Source organism: Pinus tabuliformis, chromosome 9, assembly GCF_031772625.1.
Source record: "Pinus tabuliformis cultivar Carrire ecotype Pingquan chromosome 9, CPIR1, whole genome shotgun sequence".
Classification (NCBI taxonomy): domain Eukaryota; kingdom Viridiplantae; phylum Streptophyta; class Pinopsida; order Pinales; family Pinaceae; genus Pinus; species Pinus tabuliformis.
Genome location: NC_142307.1, coordinates 210,734,218 through 210,761,400, shown reverse-complemented (window position 1 = coordinate 210,761,400; position 27,183 = coordinate 210,734,218).

Here is a 27,183-nt window from a genome sequence, read left to right as displayed (position 1 = left end):
AAACCTCTGTACCTTCATTTTTTCTTCACAGACGTAAGGCACATACCACATCAAGTTGGTGAACTTGGTCAAAAAATTTTCCATGGTAAGTTGTCCCAGCCTCAATTCATGGTACTCTTTCACCTGATCATCATAGTACCCCTCGTTCAAATAGCCCTTTAAATTTCTGCTGAAATTCCTCCCACAACAATGTGCTTTCTTCCAGCAGATGTACCATATTTGTCTCCTCCCACCAGAGAGTGGCTTTTCCATGCAACTGATAAAATACTAGTCTTATTTTCACGTTGCTTCCATATTCATACACCTGAAAGTACTTCACCATGTTTAATAGCCAGGCTTCGACATCATCTTCCTTCTCTCCATCAAAGGTGGGGGGTTTGATCTTTTGGAACTCCCCCTGAAGTTCCTTCCTTTTCCTGACTTTTCGATTCCTCAAATCAAATTTTTTAGATTCCTCTTCACTTTCAAATTTTTCCAGTGACACTATTGGTTGTTCTTTTTTTTTACCTTGTGGGTTTAGCATTCTTATGACTATATTTCTCTGTCCATTCTCTAATCAATTTCTCTAGTTCTTCACTAGATTTTATTAATCATTCATTGGTATTCTGAAGTTGTGCCAATTGCTATTGTAAATTTCTTATTACCTCGACCAACTGATTAAGGGAGGATATACCACCTTCTCCCGTGTCTACTTATAACTCCTCCCCTCTCGTAATGTCTGAATTTATATCCTCTATCCTTCACTCAGAGTCAGATATCTATACAAAAAGAAAACTTTTCAAAATTAGAAATTTATTGTTATTGCGAATACTACTACGGTAACCTATAATAGAACCTCTATGTAGGCCTAGTGTAGAAATCTTGGCTATGATACCATTTGTCATGAACCTCAACTCTTAATTTTTTTTTTTTTTTTTTCTATTGTAAATATTATCATTAGCTATTAATGGCAATTGTAGTATTTCTCCAGAACACATACATTAAATTATGTACCCAAAGGGCTTAGTTCTTTTGCATATCACCACTCTTTCAATAGGGAACCATACTCCCTATGTATTTTACTGTTAATTTCTAACTACTTACATCTAATTCATATACATAATTTCATGGCCACGAAAATTGAACCATAGGTGGTGATTGCATCCACTAACCCACCATAACATAGTCAGATAATTATATGTTATTTGGTACTAATGTCTTCCCTTATCACATGGTCTTCTAATTATATGATATCTAGAAATAAGTTCCTCCCTCATATTGTCATGCTTACACTCTTTATTTGCTTGGGCGCCTGACTCAACCTTACTAACAATGAATTTAATGTGGTCTTATCCATTCATTACCAGTTTTACCCTCGGTGAGTAGAATGGCGCAACATCCCTTGGGGCCATGTGATCTCACCCTCCATCGCATACGAGGGTTTCCTTTGTTTATTAAATACTAGGTGAAAATACCTCAAGGGTGGCGATCGTCTGAGAATAGATTGATCACTCACAATGCAACCTCAAACCGTAAGTGAATGAATCCCTTATGCCTTCCTTCATTTTCGTCATCGCATGGTGTAAATCTATATTTGAATATGGCTCTCATGATTGACTACGACTGAGGTGTTTCTTTGTGGTCAAGGTATGGCTCCTTAGTGTCAAAATGATTAGGGGGATGGCTTAAGGATTCATGGTGGCTTTCCATGGCGAACACTCGAGTGGAACTGGGGTTTCTTTGTGTCTCTATTAGCTCAGTTCTTTGTGCTTATGACATTTCAGGGTTTTATGACCTTCCAAAACTTGAGGTAGGTTTTTCTTTTAGTTTATCATTGATCACAATTATTTCCTTGTCCCGGTTATTAGGCGAGTCTTAATAATTTCCCCATTTACTGTAGGGTTTCCTCTGGTGCAGGATTTGGAAACATTGGTGCATCTTCAACAATGGATCATGGCCCTTCACCCTTACACATTATGGGGTGAGTTAATTTGACAATCGATAACTCAAAAATTTTCCTATGAATTTCGTTTTAATATTCAATGCTCACCAAGCTTGATATGCACTATAGGTTTCCACTACAGCGACAATAGTTATCATCCCTTTCAAAGGTATACTCTTGGGTTACTATGGTTTCTCTCTCTCTCTCTCTCTCTCTCTCTCTCTCTCTCTCTCTCTCTCTCTCTATATATATATATATATATATATATATATATATATATATATATATATATATATATATATGAAAGAGAATTATCGATTATGTGAATGATTTTTTTTTTTGTGTCATGGTAGGTAACTTCGCTCCCTGTAGCAACTATGGAAGTTCTTTACATGCATTCACCGAGCTAACCTTACGTTATGTCCCACTACCAAGTCAGTCCTGAAATCTCCTGTTCTCCTAAAGGGTCTATTTTGGTTGCACTTCCTACACGGAATTCTCTTTTGAATTGGTCAATATGTTTTTAAAATGGGTTAAGTTCAAACCATCTTGGTTGTCGTCATGCAGTGAAATCAATTAATCACTAGTTTTTCTTTAAGGTCTTTGTTTTCTTCGTAATAGCATTCTCAAATTCATTTGGGAATCTCGCTATATTCTAATAAATTGGACATCTCCTTGAGCTATTTATTTGACAAAGACATCCCTCACCCAACTAGCTTAATGAGGTTGATATTTACTATTGTACATTTAAGTTCAGTAATGCCTAATTTATATGAACAGTTATATATATTTCTCTTTTAAATTGTAATTGCTTTGGTTAATGTAGCTTGATTTGTGTACTATCTTCCAATGCATGAGTTGTCTTGTATCATACTAAAATTTGTTATGATCTTGGTACTTTCTATTTCCTCTATCTACTACCAGGGTTCCTATTGTAGATATGATCCATGGTTAGACTGAATAATCCTGTTCCATTATGATCATTATTTCTTTTCTCTTTTTGTTTTATTTTATTAAGTCTCGAACTAAGAAGAACTATGCTCATCTCGAATTTTTGGAGGCCTCAACTCGGCTACAGCTCCACCCGAGACACTGCTTCCTTGACATGCATAATTATGCGAGCGAAGGTTGCTATTAACACCTCCAGTAGTTAATATGTGTATTGAAATTCCCTTTTTATTTTTGTTGGAATGTGTAGTAGCTCTAGAGTGCTCAACTCCTAGACACCTTAGTTTAGTATTATGAATGCCATTATGGCATGTTTAGTATAGCATGGTACATCTGCTTCCTTTCAATTCATTGTATATATTCCATGATATTTCTTCACATGTGGGCATACTGTAGACCCTTCATGAATGTATTTAGGATATACTTTGACTGTTATTGCATTCTGCATTCATTTTGTAAATGACGATTAATGTGGTTGCTCTATTACACTCAAATACAATTTCACTCAGCCTACTTTAAGTTTATTAACTTGCTAAATGGATATTTGTTAATTCCTCTCCTATGTTTATTTCTTGTTTGTATTAATGTAACTAAACTCCATCTTGACTTTTCTATAGTACAATTATGAACTGATCATCAATAGTACAGTAACTACGTCCATTAAGTCACTTTACCACCCTTAATATCCTTGGGTCTGGTTATTAGTGTGGGGACATAATTAATTTTGGAAAGACTCATACAGTTCCCTACTTTCCCATCCACCTCTGCTAAGCTTCCACAGAGATGTGTCGAGCACAGATATAATAGTCCATGGTCTCGGAATTCTCAACTTCTCTCAGCGGAAAACTAGGCTCCTAACAGTTTCTGGCAAGTCTGGTCTATAGTTGCAATGGGGTGGTTAACACCCTTTTCTCGGCTCACCCCGAGGCCTTACTCTATTCCAGTCTCCACCCTGCTATTTCAATATTCTTACTAACCTGCATGCTAAGAATAAATTCAGTAGTCATTCAAATTTAAATGCATAACTCATTTCTGCGTGATAATATGTATACATGAATAAATATGAGAAATTGCATAAGCATTCAAATTAAAATGCATAACTCATTTATGCATGATAATATGTATACATGAATAAATATGATAAAATTCCATAGGCATTGAAATTCGATTGCATACTCATTTCTGCATAATTTTACATATAGGAATATATAGGAAAACGATTACCCAAGTAATTATTTCTGCCTAATAAACATAACAAAAATAATTATTGTAATATGATCTCACATAATCTTATACCATACAATATGATAAGCTCAAAATAAATTCCTATCTTCGAATTTATCTAAATCTAATGAGGATGATGGACACGTTGTTTCCAGAATTCCAATTTTTGCAACCAAATTACACTGGATAGAACAATTTTCTCCCAACAATGATCCTTATCTCCTAGTTCCCCCTGCCCTGAGATTAATCCTTCTCCCTAGAACCACCAACCCCTACTGGTCTAGCATAAGTTTTATTTATATCTCACTTTCCCAACAAAATTTCTAAAACAACGTCCCATTTTTCTAGGAATCTGCTCATCCCCATAACCTGGGATTTTCTAGTTTATCTCAGAAAATGATTCTTTTTCATCCTTTAAAGCCCACCCTTTTCTGCTACAGTGCTTTTCCACCCCTTCCAGTGTTGTTTCCCCCACACTGGGTGATTTTTATGGATTCCTTTCTCTACTTATACATAAAATCACATAGTTCTACTCCAAGAGGATTTTTCTTTGGAGTGATTTGGGAAAGTTAAGTAGTTTACCGCTTTTCCTAAATCCAATCCATTAATTTACTACTATGGATCATGATAATGATCTCAATATTCTTTTTTTTTCTTTCCAGCTAATTCCTTGTAGCATCATTACTTATTATTTCAACATAAATAATTACATTATCATAGTTCTTCTTTTCCATAAACAACTTGGCCAACCTGCCATTATTACCAGCATTTTTAACTACTAATTATATTGTCTTAGTCATAATGACTTTACAAACCACAAAAAAAGAGGGATATTACAATATTGTAGCGGAAGCATCTCATGCTTAGGAATAGAGCCATAGAGAAGGCTAAAGTGCAGTGGAAGCACTTTGGCCTAAAGAAGCTACATGGGAGATGGAAAATCAGATGAAAGCCATGTATCCTTCTTTGTTTTTCGGTGGAGGCAAAGTAGTTTTGGTATGGAATTTGGTATATGTTTTCTTTATGTTTTGCTGATATTTTGGTATATGTACATATGTATATGGATATAAATATTATCATGAGCTAAGTTATAAAGCTCCAATAAGCGGTATGGTTGTTATTTTGTCATGTGGTCATGATGTTTTTCTTTTGAGAAAGTCATTCATTGTAAATACTACAACGAGCTAAGTTATAAAGCTCCATGGGAAGTATTCTTTTCTTTTCAGTGGTTTTGTTGAGGTCTTGGAGTGGTTTAACACCAAGGAGAGTGTTCCCCATGGGGGGGTCTCTAACAACCCTTGGTTAAAAGTTCATGTAATAAAAGTTAATAAAGGTAAAATAAGACCACGGTTAAGGGACACTTATTCCAAATTGAATGTTGGGCAAAGATATCCTAGTGGGAATCGCTGGATGTGTTTATGGTTAAGGGAAATTGGAAAAGGCAATGGCTAATGCATTAAAAAGGCAAAAAGGTACTTTGGCACATTTATTTATGAAAATAAAGGAAATTAGGAGAAAAGGAAGGTGAAATGTCATAGGTTGCATCTAAGGAGGAAATTGAAGGAAAATAATGAAAAATGGAGAAAATAGAGGCTTCATTGATAAAAAGGCTTTTGAGGATCATTTTGTAACCTGTTTTCAGTTAAATTTTGGAGCTCTCTCATTATTCTCTCTCTCTCTCTCTCACTCTTGTACACTTAGAGTTTTCTTGAAGGACTCTAGCTTTGGAGAAAGTTAGGAAAAAGTAAGCAAAGGAAAGGAAGGAGAGAAAGGATCAAGAAAGGAAGGGCAAAATCAAGATACTTCAACATGAATACTTGCATGTAGCATACTACATGAGTGATTTCCTAGTTGATTTGGACATGCATGTCTTTTCATGTTGGTGTATGGTTTTCTTCTTGTCGGTGGGATGGTTTTGTCAGGTTATGAAAATGGTTTTTACCCTAGCCTTTCCTTTTTTTGGATAGTCATGGTGTGATGGAATTTTTTCACGATTTTGAGATTTGGAATAATTGGATGGTTTCAGAATCCAAGGCGGAGGTGCTCTTAGGAAAATTACGAAAGGCCTTGGAATCCCTTGACCATTTTTGGCAGGATACACAGTAAAGCCTGAGGGTGGAGTCTCGGTTTAGGGCTTAGTGATCCGATGTGGATTGCGGTAAAGCTTGAGAGATTGGTGTCTCGGTTTATGCATAGTGATATAGTGTGGATTATGGTAACTTTTGAGAGACAAGGAGACAAAAAATCCCTCAATGATAGTGATGGAGTCTAGAGGCATTCCAAGTTTGTTTTGGTTTTGTGATCTTGATGCTGGTTTTGGTGAGGGTGTAGGTGGTTTAACCTTTGGATTCCCATGGTTTTTTTTAGATTAGTTTATCCATGAGATCCCACATTCATGCTTGGAATATGGAACGGGGGTGATTGGCTGAAAGAAAGATCTGGTTCAACCTTGTATACGGTCGGGTGGTACGTGGAAGTCCCAAAACTAGTTTACTTTGCTTATGATTAAAAAAAGATAAGTTATCTTGATTTTTTGCTTGTTAATATGTGGATTTAATGGCTATTAAATGATTTATATTTTCATGGTTTAGTGCTAGTTATAAGCATGGTTATGTGACTGGTTATTGTCATGGTTATTTCATGTATTTAATTGTAATTAAAAGGATAATGGATGCAAGACCTAATTGATGTCAAAACAATTAAGGGAAGAGGGTGGTGACCCTTCTTCTCAAGTTCTATACGAGTTATCAATCATTTATGCTCTGTCTTCTTTTCATTCCAATAGATTGCATTGAAGTAAAGTGTTTGACATAATGTCAATCCCGGTTAGGGATGGTCAGGCCTAGTCTTGGAGTCAGTTTTGATTTGTAAGTCTTTTCATAATGTGATTTATGGATTCTAAAAGTGTCATTGAGTTCTAGGCAGTGACCTGGGCTGTGGGCTTAAAAAAGTGGCTCAAATTCCGGGGATGTGGGCCCAATACTGCGCATAAAATTCCCTGGACGTTGGCATACCTATGTTGTGCATGTGTCCAAATGTCCCCAGACACACCCATGCCCATATCAAGGGAGAATTTGGGAGCTTAATGGTCTAAAAACTCAACGGGACCCAGTGGTTGGCTACCTAAGAGGTTGGGATGGTTCATGGGAGTCCTATTGCTGATGTGGAAGTTTTGTATGGTCTCTTTCCATTGGTTCCACTTCCTTAAGGTGACTTAGGATGTCAAATCATATCATAGTAACTTCTCATCACATGTTTACCCTAGTTGGTCAGTTACTTGGGTAGATGTGGGAGGAAGGCATTACAATATGGACTACTCTCAAGATTATCTTCACAAAATTCGTTTACCCTAGTGATGTAAATTATTTGTAGGCCCTAACCCACCATTCTAGAATTCACATCATGTGTCACATTTATATACATTATTTAAGAAGCCATAACATAGATTACTTTAGTGCCACTAATAGGTGCCAAACTCAATCCCTATTAGAAATTTGTAATTTTTTGTTTGTATGCACAGAGGTGTTGGAGAGTGCCTTCCTACCTCTTCATATGTTTGGAATTGCTCCAAATTCATCATCTTCACAACTTCATTATTTTTTTTTTTTGGGGGGGGGGGGGAGGGGCACGGGGACACAATTTATCTACAACATATACCTAGTCTCTAATGATAAGTCTTCATGCCAACACAAGAAAAAACACATGTAAATTACAATTGGAAAACCTTAGATATTTTAACAAATCTATTCTAACTATCACATATCTATCTTTCCACCTTTGCCTTTACTTATCAATATTTTGATCCCCTAACCAACCTACTACACAACTTTGATGATTTCTATGAAGAAACTTGTCATTAATGCAAAGGTTTATTCTAGTTGGAAAATGTTAATTCTAGATGTCAATGACCTTATCCATGTCATGGTGCCAAAAAAGGAAGCTAGATCCTCTTATTTCAAACCCATGGTTAGGATAAATGAGATCCTCTCATCATCCCACACTTGCCCTTTGCATCTTTTTCTTTTATCTATTTTGTCTTCAATAATTTTGATACTTTTCAATATTGATTTCTATCCTACAACCACCATAGCTTTTAATTTTTTTCCCTCAGGTCTTAGAGTTCAATTTTCTCATCCTCAACTCTTTAAAACACATGAAATATAGGTAGATAAAACCACATATGACAATAATAATGGAGCTTTAAACCCACCACAACTTATCTTCACTTCTTCCATTTCCTCAATCATACACAACGTTTTGATATCTGCATAAACTTTTATTAGGACCTACGCATATTTTTTTATCATTTGTTTACTTTAAGACATTACTTCTAATGTTGTGCGACATTAGAGATAAAACAATCCATCTTATTTTTATGTAATCATTTGTCTTTATAGAATGAATAACTCTACCACTAATCCACATGGAAATTTTGGTTTGCCCCATGTTTTTGGAGTTGCTAATGACTTTATTATAAATTCCTCTTCTATTGGTGCTATTTTGTATCTTGCCATGGATTGTTCAGGCCCATTACAATGGCGAGTTCCAAATACTAAGTATATTTTAGGGGTTTGTCTCTTTTAAAGGCTCTGGATAAGACATATTTATTAATGCATGTTTTTGTTAATTCTAGACGTAAACCATGTCTTTTAAGATCCAACATATGTGGATTTAGTGGTGCATCTATATGAATTTTAGTTGTATTATAATATTTTGTAATATTTTGGTTGAATTCTGGCTTAGGGATAACTCAGGTTTGTTTTTTTAGGAGATTGACTCAGCTCTATGAAAAAAAAGGAGAGTTTCTACTAAAAATGGATATGGATAAGGTTGTAAACGGTTAAGTCCTTTAAAATTTTTGTATATCTTATTGGAACCTTGCTACTTCTTTCATTCTAGTAAGAAATTCTTATGAAGGGAGATGTTATTTTTTTATCATAGTCTTTAGTTTATGGTAATTTTTATGCTTTACAATATCATATGGTGAGTTGTTCTTGCCTAGAGGATGGCTTAATCAAAGAAAATAAGTGTTTATGGTTTAAGTTAATGCTAATGTTTTTAGTGAAAAAAATTATTACCATTGTATAATTGCATTTTCTACTTAGTTACAAAATATAAAACCACATAACATATATGACCTCATATTTGAATAAATACACTGAAAAAATTAAATGGGATATTTTTTTTCACACGTATATACATAGGTTGAAGTTTTATTTTTTTAAATCCATTCAATGTAAATAAAGATTTAAGAAAATATAAACTCTTCTAGATTTTATTTGAATAACAAGTAATATGAGATTTAATCTTCGAAATGGTTTTTTTTGTTGCTCGTAAAATTGATAAATATATTACATCAGAATGAAGAAATTATTTTACAAATTTAAATGGTAAATAAATATTTTATCCTCTTCCGAAATATTTTAAATTACAGTAAAATTAAAAATAAAACAGAAAGGAAAAAGTAGGTGGCAGAACTCGCCTTAAATATTTGGTGTTTTCATATGTAATAGGGCAGAAGCTAAGTAGTGTATCATAGGTAATTTTTTCTGTTGCCTTTTCTGTTAAGCAAATAGTATTATCGTATTGTCTACAAAGCGCTAATGATTGAAAAGAAAGTTGACATATAAACACGTCGTTTCCTCTGATAGAAATTTTAATGAATATTTATTTTCGAATTAGTTATATAAAATGTGCCTTTATCACCCTCCTTATTTTGGGTCACTCCTAAAAAAACGACTAACTTTCAACCAGAAAAATTGACTTTTTCTATTTTAACCATCTTCAGGTCAACTATTGTTATGTAATCTTCACTTCCAATAAGTCAACCTTACTTCCCTAGTCTAAAACTTTGCAATCTACCTCTCCATGTACTTGTTTCTTCTTCTAAGTTCTAACACGTAATTCAGTTGGCTTTAATCACCGTACAACAGCGAAGAAAATTTGATTATATTGCATCGCAGTTCGAAAAACACTTACATTTTATCATCATGTCTCGGGTTGATCACATATTTTTTGATCCCAATTTAGAGTTTCGGATGGATTTTATATATATAGTGATGAGCCTCTCGGACCAATAAGAAAATGAGGGTGACAGATAAAGTAGACCGAAGTTCAAATCTCATTGACTACATTGACCTGCTGTGGTGGCGGCTAGAGGGGCGGATTCCCCTTTCCCATGAGTCTGCTCTTGCTAAAATCATAGAGACTTAGTATACCCGACTTGCAGGTGGTTGGTTATGCTCTTGGTGTTATAGTGGCAGCGTTGAGGTTTGATCCCGGGTCTCCCTTAGATTAGGCCAGGCAGTTACCGATTCACCATGTTGTGTAAATATATATATATATATATATATATATATATATATATTCATTAAAATGACTGTAATTTATTTGTAACTTCTTCAATGTCAGAAAGCAAAAATAAAGAAAACCTCATCACTTGTCTTCCGGGCAACATCCCACCATTGAAGCCAACTGACCTGATGTCCCGATGTAGTGTTGAGGATCCGATGAACATTACATTTTATACTGCTCTTTATGAATCACAGAAGCAAAGCAATGGCGACTACGTATTAGTGAACACGTTCGAGGAGCTCGAAGGGAGGGAGGCAGTAACAACACTCTCTTTGAATGGTTGTCCTGCTTTGGCCACTGGACCTCTTTTTCTTCCCAATTTTTTACAGGGAAGGTATTCGTTCAGCAGTCTCTGGGAGGAGGAAGAGAGCTGCCTCACATGGCTTGATATGCAACAACCAGGATCAGTTATATACGTTTCCTTTGGCAGCATCGCTATGAAATCTCAGCGACGGCTAGTGCGAGCAGTTGGCACTAGGGCTCGAAGGCAGCGGACAACCTTTCTTGTGGGTTCTTCGGTTGGATATCACAGAAGGCCAGGTTGCGATTTTACCTGATGGTTTTGTGTTGAAATATTAATTTCAACCTGCCGTCCAGCAGCATTAAAATAGCGACCATAAAACCATTCCCAAAAATCCCTACCTTATCAGGCTGCTTTTGGTTTGCAGGTGGTTTTCGTACAAACTAATCCGATGCAATCAATTTTGGACGCGTGTAAAATGTACTTTTTCAAAACCACCCTTCTATCGGGACATAACGTTCAGCAAATAAGGGGCATCCGATATTGTTTCGAACCATTTGATTTGAAGGGAGGTTGTCCACCGTTCGATTAATCCAAAGCTACATTCAAGCCTGGAGGGAATGACATTGTGTGAAATTTTTGGGTTGACCGCCATTTACTTCAGTCAAGTAATTAATGTTATTTACTCTGGTTCGTAGAGTATTGGTAAAAGATTTTAATTTTAATGGTTTTTTTATGGAGGTATGGGCATAGGTAAATGTCTTTAAATTTTAATGTTTTTAATATGTACGAGAGTATGGTCATATACGCAATGTAATTTTTTTTTGGTTTTGTTGTTGCATACGCATAGTATGTAATATATTTTTTTTGGTTAGTCGACCATTCTGTAATGAAGCAGAAAAACGCACAGCAATGCGATCATAGAATAACAGGGGGAGCATTGTAATAAAAATAAAAATGGAAGCACACATTGCAGCGCACAGGTGAAACACACACAGTAGTGTGAATGTAAGGGTTGTTTTTGTTGAGTGAAAACAAAAGAATATATATATACGCAGCAGTTCGTATGGTATGTATATGTTGATTTTTGCATATGTAAATTTTGTTGTTGGGTGAAAAACAACAATGGAATGTGTAGCAGAGTAAAGGAATTTTTATTGTTGAATGTAAAATGTGAAAGAAATTTGTTTTTTGCAACAGTAGATGTAAAAGGTTTTACAACAGTAAATGTAAACAAAATTTACACACAGCTGTGTAATTTTTTTTTAAAGGAGACAGAGTAATTTTGTTGAAATGTTTTGGTGAATCCCTCTGAGTGAAAGAGGATGAATTTTGTATCAGAAATTTTGTTTTAATAAATACAAAGCTATTTGTGGGTGTATGTAATACTCTGCTCTTAGACGTACTTTGCAAAATAATTGTTGAGTAAACAATGGAAACAGGAATTGAGAGCTCTGCGGCGGAACGAAAATGAACCTGTTGAGGGCCTCGAAGTCGGGTCAACAACAAGGGGGATACCCACTCGATCCGAAACCTGGTTGGCTGCTCCTTGCCCGTTTGGAGTAGCGGGTCCGACTGGGGGTAATGGGACCCGTTTCCCAATGTGATGGGTGTGCGTGTGTGTGTAGAGCTTGATGATATTAATCTAAAAGGTTTCTCTGAACTAGTCTTAATTCTAACAGCTAAACTACTTCTATACTAATGTAATCTAATGAAGAGAAAAATACATCTAATCTATGCTAACCCGGGGTGTTCTCTTTTGTTATGCGATCTAGAAAGATTTCTAACAACAGCTGGTAATAAAGATCATTCAACTGTTATCAGAATATAAATCGATAAGGATAAACCATTCTGCATAAGAAGTTAGGCAGAGTAGTTGTGAACAACATATCGCATAATCAGTTTTCTATATGTCAAGCATAAATATATGACTCCACCGTACATAAGTGCCAAATGGTAATACAAACATTCATACAGTAACATATAAACAACTCAGCTATATATCACTTCAGGGATACTAGCAGAATTTAGTCAAGAGATAAAAGTACCATTTATGACTGATTTCACTAATAAACTTCAAGCAATAATGATTTACTTCTACTTGTTCTAATATCTGCTAAGAGTACAGAAGTGCAACATCAGTAACAGACATTAAAATGCAAACATAAATAAATCTCGATCCATCCATTCATCAAAAACCTCCTCTGAGGGTGCAGAAGTGCATGTTCTGAGGACAAGTTTTTTGACATATTTCCGGACCCCTCTCCAATGCAATGAGAAGGGTTGAAATACTACTATCTAATCCTAATAATAGTATTATTACAAAATTTAGGACACGGTTCTAAAATGACCGCCCTTTTTCTAATTTAGTAAAACAAAAGTAAGAAAAAACAACTTTCTAAATGAAATTACTTCTTAATTTGGTCTCTGAAATTGCAGTTTTCAAGCATGGGCTTGAGAAGAGTCGGTTGGCCGACTTCTATGCTTAACTGGGCTGCGAAAACGACATCCATAAGAGCTGACGCTACTTTCTCGGCCACGTTCATGATGCATATTATGGTCATGCATTGGTTGTGGGGCTTAACTAAGTAAGTCCAATAACTTTCCCAGTTTAGTCTAGCCAATGCCTGAATTGTCTTCCCGTTTGCCTGTGCCTTCTGCTTCCATTCTGCCTCCAACTGTAACGCGCTTGGTAAATACCCCGGGGTGGACTCTGAAATCAAATTGGCCCTGTGTAAATTTTCATTTACACAGTCGATAAGTATGCTCGCCTGTGTCGCCGCTGACTCTGCTGCCTGTTCCGCCTGTGTGATTTGCTTGTCCCACTTATTGAAGAGCAGCTCCTTATGATTCTCATTAATCTTGGGTGCCCCTGCTCTTTTCCCTTCCTCGTCATTTTGCCAAGGCAGATATTCTGTTACTCTCTTGTTGGCCTGGTCATAGTCATTCCGCAATTCCACCACCTAGCTGGTGATCTTGTCGCTCAGCTCACAAAAATGCCTCCACTGTGATTTTCTGCGGACCATATCTTCCTGTTGCTGTGACAGTTGGTCGTTCAAGCCGATGGACTCCGAAATAAACTCTGCCAGCTTGGGTTCATCCTTGTGCATTTCTTGCATCGTCTGCAACTATTTTTCTTTTTCTTCAATACTTCTTTGGTGGCTCACCTACATCTGGCGAAAACCTTCTTGTAACTCTTCAAGCTGCTTGGAGGCTTCAGCGTTCTCATTGGCTTGTTGCAACTGTTGTTTCAGCAGTTGTATTTGACTTTTGCGCTCTTTTAGAAGTTGTTGAACTTCAGAAGCCTTGTCGATAGTCGCAGAAGCATATGCTCCTGCAATCTGAGACAATTTCGTGAGATTGTCAGTTGGATTGTTATTCGGGTCTTTCCACAAGACATCTAGGTGTTCAACATTTTGAGATAGTGCATATTCAAGCTTTCTTTTCTTTCTTTGTCTCCTTACAACTGCCCTGTGTTGTGGGCTGTAGAATACGTCTAGTGGAGGGATCTCTTCTATGCTAAGTAGAAGTTCTGAGGATGGAGCGATAGGAAGATGCTCCATTTCTGCGGTACTACTAACTATGGTTGAGAAGACCTCTTGCACCACCTATGTGTTATTCACAAGTTTTTTCGGACTTGACCTTCAAGATTAATTAGTTAATTGAAGGTCTCCCATTATTTATCTAGTTCTGTTGCAACAAGAGGTGCTTCGGCGACGGGAGGGGGAACTTCTTTTGGTGGCGAGGCGGCAACTTGCTGCTGAGCCATCGAGCTTGACTGAGCCGTGTCCTTGATTATTTCTTCGTTCCTCTCTTCTTTGTGGACAGACTCTTCAGGATCTGGAGATATTTCTTTTACGGCGCCAGAATCAGATTTGGAGGCGCTGGAGTGTTCACTGAGGCTGATGCTCAGAGTCGGTTCTCTGGTAGCTATTCGCAGTGTTTCCAGTGGAACATTAGCCAGCCTTCTTTCTCTATATAACCTGAATTTCCGGAGGTCGTCCGGGGACAGCCTCGACTGAGCTTCCTGCAAAACTTCTTCGAGCGAGTTCTTGCCCTGAAAGAGATCGTCAAACAGATCTTTTTGCCCAGAGAACACACTTATCCTGACGTTAGTTGTGAATTCCTGGGCCACCTTATTTGGATCAAATGGCCTTGGTGAGAATTTAAATAGTTGGAGACACGTCACGTTCTCCACCTCGCCAAAAGCGTGTCCTACATCGAATAAAGAGAAGGCCCCACATGTGACTGGGAATTGAGGCCAAATGGCCTTCTTTTTGTTCTTTAGGTCCTTAGTTAAACCGCCTTCAGAACAAGTCTGATATGCGATCTCTCAGGCCAACAACTTATCTGGGATGTACAAGGGTAGGACATGCGGAGCTGTTGTGCTTCCAAAAACTCGGATGTATGTAAACCACTCTTCTCCAAACCATCTTACGATGGGGGTGATATCAATCTATGCCTCGGGAGAGCACCTTGGGGGGTCTTTATCGTATATTATCTTATGTATGGGCAACATAAGACCATGACAAATCTGGTAAAAATGGGGGGCGAATTGGGAATCCCACAAGATTTTATGATAGACGTGAATAGGCAATGGGTCCTGGGTAGTCCATTGCCAACCCATAGTAGGGAATTTCGACACAAGACAGACAGAATCCATTATATAGGCAGATAAATAAAAAGGCGGATAGACCCTTTGGGAGTAGGATCTCTTAGAACGGTAGTGGAGGACCGCCATGTACAAAGTGTCAGAAAGGATTTTGGCCCAATCAACTATCTCAGAGCTAGTCGCGACATCAATCAGTGGTAGCCATTCAGGTGAAACTTTATTGATATCTGGCTTACCGAATATTCTACAGAGCATGGCTGCAGCAAAGCAATATGGAGAAGTAAGAGAACCAGTGCTATACATACCGTTCTTATCTTTCTTTAATGGCTCATCTCTTCTTGACCACTCCTTAGTTGTGTCTGATAGGTCCGGATTTTCTGCTGCGAACTTCCCAACAAACTCTGCGTTGTAGGTCGCTTGCGGCTCAGGTAGATGATACATGAGCTTCAGGTCTTGAGCTGCAAACGATCCCACGGGCCCATGTCCCTGGACCTTGAATTGTCTATGGTGCAACTCCCCATCATCTAGTATCCATTTGATCATGTCTGTGTATGGCAGGATCTTTGGCCTCGCTGCTATTCTATGGAGGAAAGAACATGCTAGATCTTCCAGGGATGCGTCTGATGAACGTGATGCACCCGCGACAACAGCAGTTACCTTGATTATTCTCGGATTTTCTTCCTCCAATATCCTATACATGCCTTCCCAAGTTGAGATGCTTGCATCTTTATTGCATGCAGTATCTGTGTAGAGGGGCGCCATCTCTTTGGTCTTTTCCCTTGTCTCTGAGCTCTGAGCTTTGTTCTTCTTCCCCATCTCGCTTAGCGTTTCTATTCGGTTTTGCCTTCGCACTTTGCTCCTGCAGGTTACGAGCGAAATGGAAAGATTGATCAGAAAGGTGATGGGAGATTTTTAAATGCAAGAGATAGATTAGATACGCCACCTTACGTGAAACAAATCCGCATTAAGGCACGCGTCTTTATGCCACTTAATAACTGACAACTAATTCATTACTAACATTAAAAGCGCATAATTTCCAAGTCAGTTATAGTAAGTGGATTTTCTTTGGGAGGCGTGCGCGAAGGAGTCGTACTAAGGTGCTTTTATGACTTGCCAACGCATCCTCGCATGTTGCGCGATCGCAAAGGTTAGTGATCGCAACATCGCAGATCGCCATATCGCAGATCGCAATGATTCAAATATTTGCCAACGTGCCCAGCCTCATTTCTGCGATATGCGATCGCGCGATCGCAACATCGCAGATCGACAGACTTTGAAGCTTTTCTTTATGGATGCTAGTGTATTGCGATGCGATGTTGTTCATTAATACCGAGGTGGTGTGCATATTGGTTTTTAGAGGGGAAACGAAGGCATCTCTTTGATTTTTTTTTAAGCAATGTTAGGATTTGCTTTTATGAACACAGGTCTAGGCTTAAGTTGTCTCAGAAACCTTTCCTACGCTTATGCTTGCGATTTCGAAAGAAACCTTTGTTTTTTCAAAAAAATTAACTAAGGGTCCCCATTCAATCTAGCATCGTAGCTGATACTAGATTGAACGAGGGGGGTTGTTGCTGGCCACAACAATTGGCGATTCACTTGGGAGAACCAGTTATCTCTACTCTTTTTCTATTGACATTTTCAGGCTCTTCAAAAAATTTCTCAGGGAATTCGAACTTCATCATAAAAAGATAAAAACAAACAATACTTCAAATCGTCAATGATGTTTTGTTTTAGCCCCATTCTATTCCAATTAATTGCATTCCCAGGTTGTCTTCGAGTTTAGATCAAATATTACTTGGTTTTGTAAAACACAAAATAAAGTGTCCTCTATGTATCAACCCTTTTTTAAGAATGCCCCTTTGACGTAGGTAGAGCCACTGCTGCCAGCAGGCGTCCATAGCCTCGACAGGGTTACCTATTATCCAGGAATGATCCTTTATCCCGCTTCAGGTTTTCGCAACTTTTTTAGAAGAATTATCCCTTTCTTGATGCTTTTTCTTTTTTATTCTCTAAAGAACAATGTCTTGGTTTGGTGGCCAAATTATGACACAGTCATTCATTTGATTTATACTTTTGCTGAAAAAGTTGGCTCGTGATGAGACCCCTTGTCTTTTGATCGCAACAATCTTGAGTCGTTGCCCTATTTTGGTAGACAGTTTTGGCAAAGTCAGCAAGTTATAATATCTGTGATTATGATAAGTCGGCTCGTGATGAGACCTCTTATTCTTTGAGATATGGCATCTCTCTAGGTCATTCCTCTGAATGTTGCATTTTCCTTTAGCAGGGAGGAAGTCAAATTCTCTTTCCTTAAGAAAGTTCTGGACGACAATGATAGGGCTACTTTTGATAATGGCTGTTTTCACAGAGAATCTTTATTCTAATATTGATACCTTTTATTGTGCTGATCTAAAATGAATTCCTAGCTAAGATATCTTTCTTTAAAATTTTCTGGGTTTGAACTTCAACATCATCTCGGGGTTAAAGATCTATTAACAATAAGGACCGGATTCCCACAAGATTAGCTGTTCACAAGAGCCGAAATTCCAAAATCTTTACCAGAGACAAGGTTTCTTGAGCAAAGTTCAAATACTGTTTAGCCAGAACAAACTTTATTTGGGATAGGCAATTATTATCTAGGGTCATGTAGAGAATAGAACTGACGTTGCCTATCATTATTGAAAGCAAAACTAATATCCTATCTAAATTACCGCTACTCCTACTCTAATTATAAATAGGAAATAACTAAGAAAAATGATATTTCCAATGGAACCAACGATTCATTATTATTCCTAGCCGTATGGGTCTCCCAAGCATTAGTAAAAAGAATTGAATTCCCCTTGGATAGAAATTGTTGGCTAGGGAATAGGAACCCATAAACTTAGTTGGAATCTTGTCTGATTTCATCTTCTCATGATAGGTTTTTTCCAACTGAGTACCTATTGGATCACAAAAATTGGGATGAATTTCTTTTGTAAATCGGTGATCTTTCAATAGAAAGGATAACAAGCCACATTGTGAAATAGGTTGTTTAATCTCAATGGCTTGTAACCCGTTGATTGTTAACTTTGAGTTTTTAGCGATTCCATTTGAAATGAGAGTTTTTATATATAAATCGCCAGAATCTAATCTATCAAAGTTTTGAAAATTTAAAAATAAGTCCGATTTTGTACAAAATGAAAGTGAGTGAAAAAGAAATGATTGGGTATCTATATATACAGTGGTGTCGCACGTCTGGGAGTTACTTGAAACTCTCTGTTTTTCACAAGAACTGGCCGGGTTCTGTGAAACAGGAATTAAATAATGATTGCGATCACGGATGGAGATCTCCTCTGGATATGAATCGTAGATAGGAGAATCGTCTCAGATAGTAAAATTATTCAAATGATTTTGCTTTGAGATGAGGGTTAGACGGAACAGTTTCTGATCTAAGATGTTTCTTATAATCTGACCCTAGTTGAGTTACTTGCGACAATTCAATATCATCACAATTATCAAAGCAATTATCACGAAAGACTTTACAATTTTCCCTAGGTTCCTCTTTTTCATTATGTGTTTTTAGACAAGGGAGATGAGGCAGCTCTTGTTTGATATGAATCGTAGACTGTGATATAGTGGTCTCTTTATTTCGGAAACCCAGTGATGTCTCGTTTGAATAACCCTCTGTTGGAATAGACTTGATACTATGAGGGAGAAGATCGTCATTACTAAAAACATCGGGGTAAAGAGAAAAATGTGGATCTGGAACAATGTATTTAAAAACATCAAATAAATCTCGTTCATCAGATTCATAATAAGCATCGGGCTTTAGATCATACCTTTTTGCGTCGATACTTTTCGAAAGAGAAACAGTAGGTGGATCTAACCTTGGCACCAGGAGTTGTTGATTTGAAATGATGTTGTCTGACTTTATATTAAAGTCAACTTCTGGTGTCAGGGCACCTTCCCTTTCAGTACTTTCGCCTGCGTTTTCTGATGTTAGAGCATGCAAAACTCCTAGGCTAAATTCTGTCTGATCAGGTACAGGAGGTAGGAAACACTCATCATAATCCGAAGATTCTTCATCTGTGAGTTCATCCTCAAGATCATATTGTAGACATTTAAGATGAAATCGTATATTGAAATCCCTTACGGGTTCGTCTTGTTTCCGCAGATGGTCGATTTCATCGTATACTTGGTCATATTCATAGCAATCAAATTCCAAGATGAAAGCTCTAACGAATTGGTCCCAGCTGTGGACTGATGCAACTGGGAGGTTTCTGCACCATCTTCTAGCTTCTGCTGTGAATGTAAGAGTGAAAATCTTGCATAAAACGCCTTCATCAATTTTTTGAATATCAGCACTCAAAACTCTTTGAATGAAATGCAGGGCGTGATGAAATGCAGAAGAATTATTCTCACCATTGAATTTTACCTGAGATAGTAGTCTTACCACATCTGGTGGAGTGTTGGAAGAGGTAGGAACATGGATGCAACTCCAAATGGGAATTCTGTGAGCATGCATCCTTTTCCAGGATTTCTAGTTTAAAAACATTCCAACAGACAATATGCTCAGGCCCTCCTTCTAGCGCCAGAAATGTTGAGGGCCCCGAAGTCGGGTCAACAACAAGGGGGATACCCACCCGGTCCAAAACCTGGTTGGCGGCTCCTTGCCCGTTTGGAGTAGCGGGTCTGACTGGGGGTAATGGGACCAGTTTCCCAATGTGATGGGTGTGCGTGTGTGTGTAGAGTTTGATGATATTAATCTAAAAGGTTTCTCTGAACTAGTCTTAATTCTAACAGCTAAAATACTTCTATACTAATGTAATCTAATGAAGAGAAAAATACATCTAATCTACACTAACCCGGGTGTTCTCTTTTGTTATGCGATCTAGAAAGATTTCTAACAACAGCTGGTAATAAAGATCATTCAACTATTATCAGAATATAAATCGATAAGGATAAACCATTCTGCATAAGAAGTTAGGCAGAGTAGTTGTGAACAACATATCGCATAATCAGTTTTCTATATGTCAAGCATAAATATATGACTCCACTGTACAGAAGTGCCAAATGGTAATACAGACATTCATACAGTAACATATAAAGAACTTAGCTGTATATCACTTTAGGGATACTAGCAAAATTTAGTCAAGAGATAAAAGTACCATTTATGACTGATTTCACTAATAAACTTCAAGCAATAATGATTTACTTCTACTTGTTCTAATATCTGCTAAGAGTACAGAAGTGCAACATCAGTAACAGACATTAAAATGCAAACATAAATAAATCTCGATCCATCCATTCATCAAAAACCTCCTCTGAGGGTGCAGAAGTGCATGTTCTGAGGACAAGTTTTTTGACATATTTCCGGACCCCTCTCCAATGCAATGAGAAGGGTTGAAATACTACTATCTAATCCTAATAATAGTATTATTACAAAATTTAGGACACGGTTCTCAAATGACTGCCCTTTTTCTAATTTAGTAAAACAAAAGTAAGAAAAAACAACTTTCTAAATGAAATTACTTCTTAATTTGGTCTCTGAAATTGCAGTTTTCAAGCATGGGCTTGAGAAGAGTCGGTTGGCCGACTTCTGTGCTTAACTGGGCTGCGAAAATGGCATCCATAAGAGCTGGCGCTACTTTCTCGGCCGCGTTCATGATGCATCTTATGGTCATGCATTGGCTGTGGGGCTTAACTAAGTAAGTCCAATAACTTTCCCAGTTTAGTCTAGCCAATGCCTGAATTGTCTTCCCGTTTGCCTGTGCCTTCTGCTTCCATTCTGCCTCCAACTGTAACGCGCTTGGTAAGTAACCTAGGGTGGACTCTGAAATCAAATTGGCCCTGTGTAAATTTTCATTTACACAGTCGATAAGTATGCTCGCCTGTGTCGCCGCTGACTCTGTTGCCTGTTCCGCCTGTGTGATTTGCTCGTCCCACTTATTGAAGAGCAGTTCCTTATGATTCTCATTAATCTTGGGTGCCCCTGCTCTTTTCCCTTCCTCGTCATTTTGCCAAGCCAGATATTCTGTTACTCTCTTGTTGGCCTGGTCATAGTCATTCCGCAATTCCACCACCTGGCTGGTGATCTTGTCGCTCAGCTCACAAAAATGCCTCCACTGTGATATTCTGCGGACCATATCTTCCTGTTGCTGTGACAGTTGGTCGTTCAAGCCGATGGACTCCGAAATAAACTCCGTCAGCTTGGGTTCATCCTTGTGCATTTCTTGCACCGTCTGCAGCTGTTTTTCTTTTTCTTCAATACTTCTTTGGTGGCTCACCTGCATCTGGCGAAAGCCTTCTTGTAACTCTTCAAGCTGCTTGGAGGCTTCAGCGTTCTCATTGGCTTGTTGCAACTGTTGTTGCAGCAGTTGTATTTGACTTTCGCGCTCTTTTAGAAGTTGCTGAACTTCAGAAGCCTTGTCGATAGTCGCAGAAGCATATGCTCCTGCAATCTGAGACAATTTCGTGAGATTGTCAGTTGGATTGTTATTCGGGTCTTTCCACAAGACATCTAGGTGTTCAGCATTTTGAGATAGTGCATCTTCAAGCTTTCTTTTCTTTCTTTGTCTCCTTACAACTGCCCTGTGCTGTGGGCTGTAGAATACGTCCAGTGGAGGGATCTCTTCTACGCTAAGTAGAAGTTCTGAGGATGGAGCGATAGGAAGATGCTCCATTTCTGCGGTACTACTGACTATGGTTGAGAAGACCTCTTGCACCACCTGTGTGTTATTCACAGGTGTTTTCGGGACTTGACCTTCAAGATTAATTAGTTCATTGAAGGTCTCCCATTCTTTATCTAGTTCTGTTGTAACAAGAGGTGCTTCGGCGACGGGAGGGGGAACTTCTTTTGGTGGCGAGGCGGAAACTTGCTGCTGAGCCGTCGAGATTGACTGAGCCGTGTCCTTGATTATTTCTTCGTTCCTCTCTTCTTTGTGGACAGACTCTTCAGGATCTGGAGATATTTCTTTTACGGCACTGGAATCAGATTTGGAGGCGCTGGAGTGTTCACTGAGGCTGATGCTCGGAGTCGGTTCTCTGGTAGCTATTCGCAGTGTTTCCAGTGGAACATTAGCCAACCTTCTTTCTCTATATAACCTGACTTTCCGGAGGTCGTCCGGGGACAGCCTCGACTGAGCTTCCTGCAAAACTTCTTCGAGCGAGTTCTTGCCCTGAAAGAGATCGTCAAACAGATCTTTTTGCCCAGAGAACACACTTATCCTGACGTTAGTTGTGAATTCTTTGGCCACCTTATTTGGATCAAATGGCCTTGGTGAGAATTTAAATAGTTGGAGACACATCACATTCTCCACCTCGCCAAAAGCGTGTCCTACATCGAATAAAGAGAAGGCCCAACATGTGACTGGGAATTGAGGCCAAATGGCCTTCTTTTTGTTCTTTAGGTCCTTAGTTAAACCGCCTTCAGAACAAGTCTGATATATGATCTCTCGGGCCAACAACTTATCTGGGATGTACAAGGGTAGGACATGCGGAGGTGCTGTGCTTCCAAAAACTCGGATGTATGTAAACCACTCTTCTCCAAACCATCTTGCGATGGGGGTGATATCAATCTGTGCCTCGAGAGGGCACCTTGGGGGGGTCTTTATCGTATATTATCTTATGTATGGGCAACATAAGCCCATGACAAATCTGGTAAAAATGGGGGGCGAATTGGGAATCCCACAAGATTTTATGATAGACGTGAATAGGCAATGGGTCCTGGGTAGTCCATTGCCAACGCATAGTAGGGAATTTCGACACAAGACAGACAGAATCCATTATATAGGCAGATAAATAAAAAGGCGGATAGACCCTTTGGGAGTAGGATCTCTTAGAACGGTAGTGGAGGACCGCCATGTACAGAGTGTCAGAAAGGATTTTGGCCCAATCGACTATCTCAGAGCTAGTCGCGGCATCAATCAGCGGTAGCCATTCAGGTGAAAATTTATTGATATCTGGCTTACCGAATATTCTACAGAGCATGGCTGCAGCAAAGCAATATGGAGAAGTAAGAGAACCAGTGCTATACATACCGTTCTTATCTTTCTTTAATGGCTCATCTCTTCTTGACCACTCCTTAGTTGTGTCTGATAGGTCCGGATTTTCTGCTGCGAACTTCCCAACAAACTCTGCATTGTAGGTCGCTTGCGGCTCAGGTAGATGATACATGAGCTTCAGGTCTTGAGTTGCAAACGATCCCACGGGCCCATGTCCCTGGACCTTGAACTGTCTATGGTGCAACTCCGCATCATCTAGTATCCATTTGATCATGTCTGTGTATGGCAGGATCTTTGGCCTCGCTGCTATTCTATGGAGGAAAGAACATGCTAGATCTTCCAGGGATGCCTCTGAAGAACGTGATGCACCCGCGACAGCAGCAGTTACCTTGATTATTCTCGGATTTTCTTCCTCCAATATCCTATACATGCCTTCCCAAGTTGAGATGCCTGCATCTTTATTGCATGCAGTATCTGTGTAGAGGGGCGCCATCTCTTTGGTCTTTTCCCTTGTCTCTGAGCTCTGAGCTTTGTTCTTCTTCCCCATCTCGCTTAGCGTTTCTGTTCGGTTTTGCCTTCGCACTTTGCTCCTGCAGGTTACGAGCGAAATGGAAAGATTGATCAGAAAGGTGATGGGAGAGTTTTAAATGCAAGAGATAGATTAGATACGCCACCTTACGTGAAACAAATCCGCATTAAGGCAAGCATCTTTATGCCACTTAATAACTGACAAGTAATTCATTACTAACATTAAAAGCGCATAATTTCCAAGTTAGGTTATAGTAAGTGGATTTTCTTTGGGAGGCTTGCGCGAAGGAGTCGTACTAAGGTGCTTTTATGACTTGCCAACGCATCCTCGCATGTCGCGCGATCGCAAAGGTTAGTGATCGCAACATCGCAGATCGCCATATCGCAGATCGCAATGATTCAAATATTTGCCAACATGCCCAGCCTCATTTCTGCGATATGCGATTGCGCGATCGCAACATCGCAGATCAGCGGACTTTGAAGCTTTTCTTTATGGATGCTAGTGTATTGCGATGCGATGTTGTTCATTAATACCGAGGCGGTGTGCATATTGGTTTTTAGAGGGGAAACGAAGGCATCTCTTTGATTTTTTGTGAAGCAATCTTAGGATTTGCTTTTATGAACACAGGTCTAGGCTTAAGTTGTCTCAGAAACCTTTCCTACGCTTATGCTTGCGATTTCGAAAGAAACCTTTGTTTTTTCAAAAACATTAACTAAGGGTCCCCATTCAATCTAGCATCGTAGCTGATACTAGATTGAACGAGGGGGGTTGTTGCTGGCCACAACAGAACCCTAGATGTTCAGACGCTCCCTCCTCTCCTCTGGTCGCCGTCTGGACACGGCTCGGCCCCATCGATGATGGTGTAGCGCGTTTCAAGCAAAAATTGTAGATCTATAACCTCTCCACGGCTCAACTGTCTTCAAGGTTATTTCGATAGCTCCCTGCCCCATGTGCCTCTCTGCTCAGGACTTTGGGGACGCCGTCTCTCAGCCATCTGCCGCTGCATCCGGCCACAGCTACCCCCATCGGATTAGAGACGCCCTCATCAATCGCGAACCTGCAGAACACACATTCAGTTTTCTCCAAGCGGTAGCTCTTGGAAATAATTTCTTCACCCTGGAAGGCTGCTCTCTTTTGTTTACTTCTTATTTATCCCCCCTAAACTGCGTCTGGACGCTCTTGTGGGCGGAACGTAAAGTCAGATCTGGCGTCCCTAGGACTCCCGCCTCCTCTCCTCTCTATCCCTTGCGGCAAATGCAGGAAAAGAAGGCCATGCAAAGCTATAGCTGCCTGTTGTCTCAGATTTGTAGAGGCAAGCAGGGTCTCTCTGCCTCATTCCAGATCCTGATCAAGCTTATATCTGGTAAAACCCTGCTACAATGGGTGAGAGCGTCGGATCAAGTGCAAGACCTCAAGCAGGCTCTGGAAATCAAGCTGGGGATTCCCTCTGCAGCACAATGACTTCTCCACGAAGGTAAACAACTTGAGGATCTTTACCCCCTGTCATTTTACAACATTAAGAGAAATACCTCCATTGCTCTTACCCTTCGTCTAAGAGGGGGCGCTGCAGGACAGTCATCCTCAGCTGAGGCGTTTTCTTACAAGGACACTGTCCATGCGAAGCTGCCTAAGAGATCAGCTCCACCTGCTCAAGCTCCCAAGCCTTTTCTGGTGGATAAACTGGAGGAAACCCCCTCCATAGAAATAATGCATCCTTCGCTGGATGAGCAAACCCAACATTTTGCGGAACATGGCATTATCTACAGGTTTAATGGGCTATGTCCACGCATAATAGACCTCTACCAATGGATCCAATCTAACTGGACCAACAACTGCAAGGTTCTGCTATGCTCAAAGGGATTTTTCATCGTAGTGTTTACCTTCGATGAGGACTATCAAAAAGCCTTAACTGGTGGCCCATGGTTCTGGGGAGCAGCTGGTTTATTCCTCACTCCTTGGTTCCCAGATTTCGATCCCTCTACAGCAGTTATCACCAAACTCCCCATCCGGGTCAGACTTCCAAACCTCGCAGCAAATCTATGGCACTTTGTGGTATTCCAAGGGATTGGCAACTCTCTAGGCCGCCTTTTAGACACAGACATCTCTAGAGGGGAAAAGGGCTTATACACTTTTGCCAGGATTTGTGCAAAAATAGACATAAGCAAAGGTCTCCTAGACCAGATCAATCTCAAAATTGGAGATTTTCATTGGACCCAAACTTTGGATTACGAGAATACAGCCTTTCGTTACCGCAACTGCCATCAAATAGGTCACCTTCAGAGCTCTTGTCCCACAATGCCAGCCCAAAAGAAGAAAGCCAATATTAAGCAGAAATCCAAAAGCTGGAAGCCTCATGATCCTCCTCCCATGGACGATTTTGACTTCAGCTCCGATGAAGAGGAAGAGAATAAGGAAGGTGTGGCAGCAGCATCGGAACCGGATCCGTCCCCGGCAGGTCCAGTAGACTCGTCCGTCATACAAGCCTCATAGAAAGGATCCATGAATCCTCCTCCTCGGACTCAGACAAGGAGACCTCTCCGTTGGCTCATCTCAGTTTGCAAATCATGCCAGCTCAGCAAAGTCCTCCTGAGTGGGTCAAAGTTGGTAAAAAGAAAGGGAAAAAATGCAGAATAGTGGATTCTGCACATGTTGGGTAGAATCCTCTGTTCAGATCCTTCTCTTTTGTTCATCTTGTCTCTTCTTGCTCAGCAATGATCTCTACTCTTTCTCTCTTAGGAGCCAAGGTGGACTACCAATCCTTTCCGGCTGCCTTTGCTCTTGCTTCTCTTGTTTGTAACCTCGCATTGTACCATATGTTCTCTTAATAGAATTAGTTTTTACTGAGAAAAAAAATACTCTCCTCTTAGAAATAAATTAAAGCTTCCTTGTGCTAAGATCTTGGAGTAAAACAGAGCATTGTCTCTGTGTTTAGTTTTATTTGTTTTTGGGATTGTAACAGAAAAAACTCCCAACAATGGTATCAGAGCAGATCCAGGCTCTTTGAAGGTGACAAAGAAGCTGAAGGAAGGAGTTTTTAGTTGCAGAAGCTTCCCCAGTAGAGTGAAGTCTGAGGCAAAAGGATTCAGGTATTCCTCAAAGTTTTTCTTTGTGTTACTGTTGAAGAAATAGTTAGTGTTTTTGAATACACAGTCAAGGATTTAGAAGCATAGATTAGAATGCAAGGAATGGCTAACACAAGTGCTAGTATGGGTATGTTTAACACCCAGCTCCCACAGTTTAATGTGAAAAACTATGAATATTGGGCAATAACCACGAGAGTCATGTTTGTCTCTCAAGATTTATGGGAATTAGTTGAAGATGGCTTTGAAGAATCAGCAGATGAAAATAAGTTTAATAGGTTAACTCAGGCAGTGA